Source organism: Stegastes partitus, unplaced genomic scaffold (assembly GCF_000690725.1).
Source record: "Stegastes partitus isolate 25-593 unplaced genomic scaffold, Stegastes_partitus-1.0.2 Scaffold236, whole genome shotgun sequence".
In the NCBI taxonomy this organism is placed as follows: domain Eukaryota; kingdom Metazoa; phylum Chordata; class Actinopteri; family Pomacentridae; genus Stegastes; species Stegastes partitus.
Genome location: NW_007577967.1, coordinates 441,794 through 447,623, shown reverse-complemented (window position 1 = coordinate 447,623; position 5,830 = coordinate 441,794).

Here is a 5,830-nt window from a genome sequence, read left to right as displayed (position 1 = left end):
ACCTCACTGCTTCACTGTTTCAGCTCATTCAATCACTTGTAACCTCTGTCTCAGGTTCTGCTGAGAATTATCCTCCGTCCTCGGTCCGTGCTCATTCTTACCTTCCACGTTCAACCTTCCGCGTCCTTTGCATTTCTTCATACTTGAAGTCAATGAATAAATTTTGAACTTAATTACATTTAAAAAGGCCACCGAAGTGTGCCGGAACCGTGTGTGTTCAGACTATTAAAACAAGTCGGTCATGCTCAAGTTCATTGAATGTTCCACCTGACTTTCATGTCAGTAATGTCAGCGCTTAGACTGTAGTGGTGACTGGTTAATGTATTCTGGGTCATGAGGTTTTAGACTGTGTTCATATTTCACTTTCGTCCAAGGTTGTCTGTCTTATGCAGCAGATTAGTTTTTTATGTCGGGGTCTTTTCTAATGTATGCAAACAGCTCGGGCTCTGGACGAGATTACGCCTCATAGACAAATGAGACAATTTCAAGTTGTTCCCGGTGACGTACAGCCCCGCAGTCAAGCTTTTTTTTGGGCTCCAGTATACAAAACATTCCTAAGTTTGTTTTCCCGTACAAACCGCTCATCCTTGAGATTCTCTCCACCTGCTCGCTCTGTGCTGGATCATGAATTTTTCAGAGGATAGGAATTGAAAAAAAAAAAAAAACTCTCCTCGAATTGGAGCTTGTCAGAGCTGAAGCAGTTTGACGTTGTGGGGGGTACAAAAGAAAACTAAGTTCAGGAAAGTTAAACTTTTTGCGTCAGTCACGGTTTTATCTTGGAAACTTTTCCCGAGGCTTAGTCAGAACAAATGTTCCAGCAAGAAGCTTTATTTCGCTCGCTGCCATCGATCTGGCTGCAGTGGTCGAGCTCCTATCCTCACTGGTGACGTGACCTTTGCCCTTTTTTTCGTCTTTCTTTGCAGTTTGTAAGCAAGTCGTGTGTCTCTCACTCGGAAATTATTTAAGATGTTTCCTTGAGTTAGAAAATTCCTGGTATGTGGGCGTCCTACCTGCCTTTAGAAGAGAGCATAGGAAAGGTTTAGTTCATTGGTGATTACAGCCCATCCTTATTCTTCTTGCATTAGGCAGTATTAGCAAGTGTTGATTTTGATTACAGCCTCTTTTCAGTTTGCCTTCTAGCAGCTCTGACCGTCGTTGGGAGAAATAGCCCCTTGTTTGCTTTTGGGCTCGGTTGCTAAGAGAGACTGTTTTTGTGACAAGTGTTGGCATCGGATCGCCTTCTCGCTGCCTCTCTGTGACTGATGTAGTGAGGAAATAACAGATCAAAAAATAAGAGACCTGACGTGTTGAGCGGTTCCTCGACAGCCGCCAGGGTGAGGAGTGATGGGGGCTCGAGGATTTGGCCTCTTGTCAGCAGGTTAGAAGGCTCAGCGGGACAAAGAGCGGGTGAGACAGGCGATATCACCTCGGCAGCAGGGCTCATTGGTGTTTTTTGCAGCTGCCACAGCGAGCGTTTCTTCTTTCTTTTGTGTGCTACATTCTGCACCTCGCTTTTCACATCTACTGGCTTTGCTTCCACTCATTCAAATGTCCTGTCAGGCTGCCATACAAGCTACCCAAAGGGCGGGTTGAACCTGCAGCAGTCTTAGTGTACGGTCATGTGACAAAGGAGTGGAAATTGTTGGCTTTTTTTTGTCATGTTTGGTGAAACAAGCTTTGGAGCAGTGCCTCTAGATCAGGGGTCTCCAATCCTGGTCCTGGAGAGCCCCTATCCAGCATGTTTTAGATGTTTCCTTCTTCCAACACACCTGATTCACATGATCAGGATCATTATCAGGCTTCTGCAGAGCTTGATGATGAGCTGATCATGTGAATCAGGTGTGTTGGAAGAAGGAAACATCTAAAACATTCAGGACTGAGGCCCTCGAGGACCAGGATTGGACACCCCTGCTCTAGATGAGTTATTTTATAATCAAATTAGAATCAGTGGTTCCTGATTGTGTGCCAGTTATTGGAGCATTTCTTTTCTAAACCCTTGACATCTTGGGTCTGCTGGTCTCCCTTCAGTAGGAGAGCATGATCTGAAGAGCGCACCCCAAAGCCGACTTTGCATTAATCCAGAACCTCATACCAACTGTGAAGCATGAGGCTGTAAATGTTCTGGTTCGGGGGTTGCTTCTTTGCCTCAGGGACTGGTCAGCTTGAATTCATTGATTCAGCCATGAATTTTGCATCATATCAAAGAGTGTTTGTGGATAATGTGGGGCCATCTGTCTGCGAGTTGAACTCGAACTGGAAGTGAACCTTTCAACAGGATAATGATTGTAAGCACACGAGAAAACCCGCCGAGGAAGGGCTGAGAGGAAGAAATAGACGGTTATGCAAGGACCTTTTCAAGAAAAACAGATTCGAAATGTTGAGGGAAGGTTTGAACCCCGGGCAGCACAGACAAGCAAACCCTCAAACATCTCGCAGCTGAAAGAATTTTGCACGGAAGGGCGGTCAAAGTTTTCAGCAGGCTGACGGAGACCAGCGGGCAATTATGCAAAATTTCTCAATAAGAGGGTAATAGTTTCCGAGTCTACTTACTTACTTGCTTTTTCCACAGAAGAACATCACATCTACTGATATATTTGTTGACCAAAAAATGACTGAAATAACAACTGTCTGCTCGTCTAAATACGCAAAAAAAAAAGCAAACAGTCATTTTGTGTGACATCATCGTGCAATCTCTCACTCATAAAGTCAGGGAGAAATTAAAAGAACTCTCTTTTTTAGTTGCTCTGCACTGCCCTTGACCTTTCCCATGCTCTTTAATGAGCGTCCAATTTGCTCCACGAGACGCCGTCCTGTTCGCCATATGAGAAGTCGTTCCTGATCTGCTTTGTGTCCTTCTGCAGTTTGTTCTCATTTGTCCAGCATCCCCCCCCACCACCTCCACCCCTCTTACCCCAGCATGATTGGGAGGCTTCATCGAGGTCTGTGCTACAGCTGCTGTCCACAAAATGGCTCTCAAATGCCACTTTGTATTATCAGGGATGAGTGCTGCACTACAATGTCAAGCAGCAGCCAAAGTAAAGCTTAAAGGTCATAAAAAAAGGGGGCTTTAGATTTCCATAAGGGGATAAGAAACTAGTGGTTTTGGTCAGAGCAGCGTTTTGTTTTTACACAGATGTATAGTTTATAACGTGTGACATGACTGGCTGCCTACTTGAATGTCTCCTCAAGGAAAACTGCTTTTGTTATGTAGTATGAGAGGTAAAACTGTGATGGAGTTTTACATTCGGCTCCAGATGATTCAGGGTTCCCTGCTTTTCCGTCATTATCACAAGACTCTTGAGTCCAACTGCCAATATAATGTATCTCCCAAAGCCTTATAGCTGTGAAAATTCATTAGTTAGAATTCACCCTGCAATCAGTGAGCATTTTAATCCATTAATCACATTGGAGCTTTGCTATTCCATCCCTCTTTGTGATAAAACAACTCCCCCAAAAGAGGGATTATTAATTTTTACATTCCCTCAATGAGGAATCCTTCTGTTTCTGTGTGATGGGGGGTTTCTCAAGTTCCGTTTTGGACTTCCTCAGCTATAGAAATGCCTCCCAGATAAGCGTGGTAATTACGTAATTTAAATTTCCCCTAATTCTCCCCTCCGTTTGTAATCAATTTTCCAGCGTGACGACGAACAGACTGATAGCTTGAACGTCTCTTGCCTCCCACCTCTCCGGCAGCAGAAGAAAGACGGAGCGGGCTGAAAACAAAGACGGAGAAAGATATCAAGTTGGAGACGCCGCCGCCGCCGCCGGATCTTTCCGCTGATCTTTTGGATGTGGTAGTTTGCCAGAGAAGTGGGAGGAGAGATGTAGATTTCTAAAAGCATTCACATCTCCCAGCACAGCTTCAGACATGTTTCATCAGAGCTGAGACCCCCGAGTCAGAACAGAGGACACGTTGTTCACACTGACGAGAAGTCGGTGTGAAAACTGTCGTCTCTCTTTTTCTCCTCAGGTTTTATTACTTTGCATAGTTGTGAGAGGCTGGATTCTATGGATGAACCAAAGAGTTACACCACTGAGATCAGTTTCACAGGAATAAAAAGATATCAGGAGGGATAGAAGCCTTTTCATTACTGAAGGATCAAATGGAGGAAGAGCTTTACAAATAAAAAACAATTAAAACTAACAAAAAAAAAAAGATTCACAGATAATTTATGAGTGAAATTTAACAATAAAGGTTTTTACTAGGGGAATTAAACTTGGTATTCCAGAAACCATTCTGATTTAGGGGTTAGTCATTTCTCATTTGCTGATTTTTTAAATTTTTTAAATAAATTGCTGATTTTTATTTTTTTTAACCATTTTTTAAAAATTTTGTGAATCTTTGCAACCTTGCTGGGACGAAACCTGATGTAATGATCATCCAGCAAGCATCTAACAACATCTCCGGTTGGTCATTGACAACGTTGGTAGTTTTAAGAGCAACAAAGAAAGCACATTAAAGAGGAGCTCCATTAATATTACACATTAAGCAACACTGCCAGCTATTCAAAGTATCACCTGACAACCTCCAGCTATTTGTAATAATTGCAAAGGTCATCTGTGATTTCCTAATACGATCCAAAACTGCCATGTTAGTAATACATAAACATTTCCCCCAAAAATCTCAACCATATTTCGCCAAACATGATCATTTTTGTTCTGTTCAAATAAGCATCTCGAGGATTTAGGGATTTAAAAAAATTTTTACAAGGTGTTTTGTGTTTTTCAGCTTCTGTCCTACTTAAGAATTCTAGAACCTGTGTTGGTAATTATATTGAGCAGCATTTTGGATGCAAATTCACGTCACTACACAGCACAGAGAGCCATTAGTGGAAAGCTCAAACCCATCAAAAGCATAAAATCTTGAGGGATGATATAGATGGATGACATGAACGGCAGAACGCAACAAGGAGCATCTTGTTATCTTTCAACAGGCTCAGTGACGATCACAGAGCAGCCTGGTATCTACAGATAATGTCAAATTATCCCACGCGTATACGCTGCATGAAACAGACATGGAGGGGTTGCTTCTAAGTCTCATGAGGTCCCTGGGTAACACTAACCACATGTGAACAGGGCTTTGGACTTCACCCTGAAGGACCAGGCTGACATCGCTCACTGCAGACTGTTCATTGATGTGCATGTCATTTAGACGGATAATGCAGAGACATGATGTGTAAAGCTACATTCAATCTCCATTAATTCAAGAACATACATGACTTAGACTGTCGGGCCTCGCCTTTGAAGCTCATTTCTTCACTACGTCCTGGCAGTGCCGGAGGCTGCAGCTCAGCTCCGCTGTGCTCTGACGGTATGTTAATCAGTCCAGCAGCTCTTATCCGTCCATGCTATCTACATGTGTGTTAACATGCAGCCACCAGTTAAATTAAATCAGGCCTCAGACTGACACTGATGCAGGGTGAGCCACTGCAGCCAGAGAGTAGCAGCAAACCGTTGTGTTATTAATACATTCTAGGATATTTTTGAACATAAAATCACAATTTATATGATTACAATCACTGCCTTTAATGAAATAATGTTGGGGCTCAACGAAAATAAAACAATTCACCTTTTTGAGTTAGGACAACTTCTAGTGAAAACATGTTCAACCAACAAACTAAACTGAAATTAGGTTTTCCTCTGCAATCAAGTATTTTTAATTATGACTTTCTTAACAAGTTTTTGAATTGATTGCTCATAAAAAATAATACAACGATTATTTCCATGTTATTTAAAATGAATCTTTAAGTGTTGTGTACTTTATTACAGTAATTATAAAACAGTTGGAAGAACTTCAAAATAAACTTCCTCCAGTGAATACTACACTCTA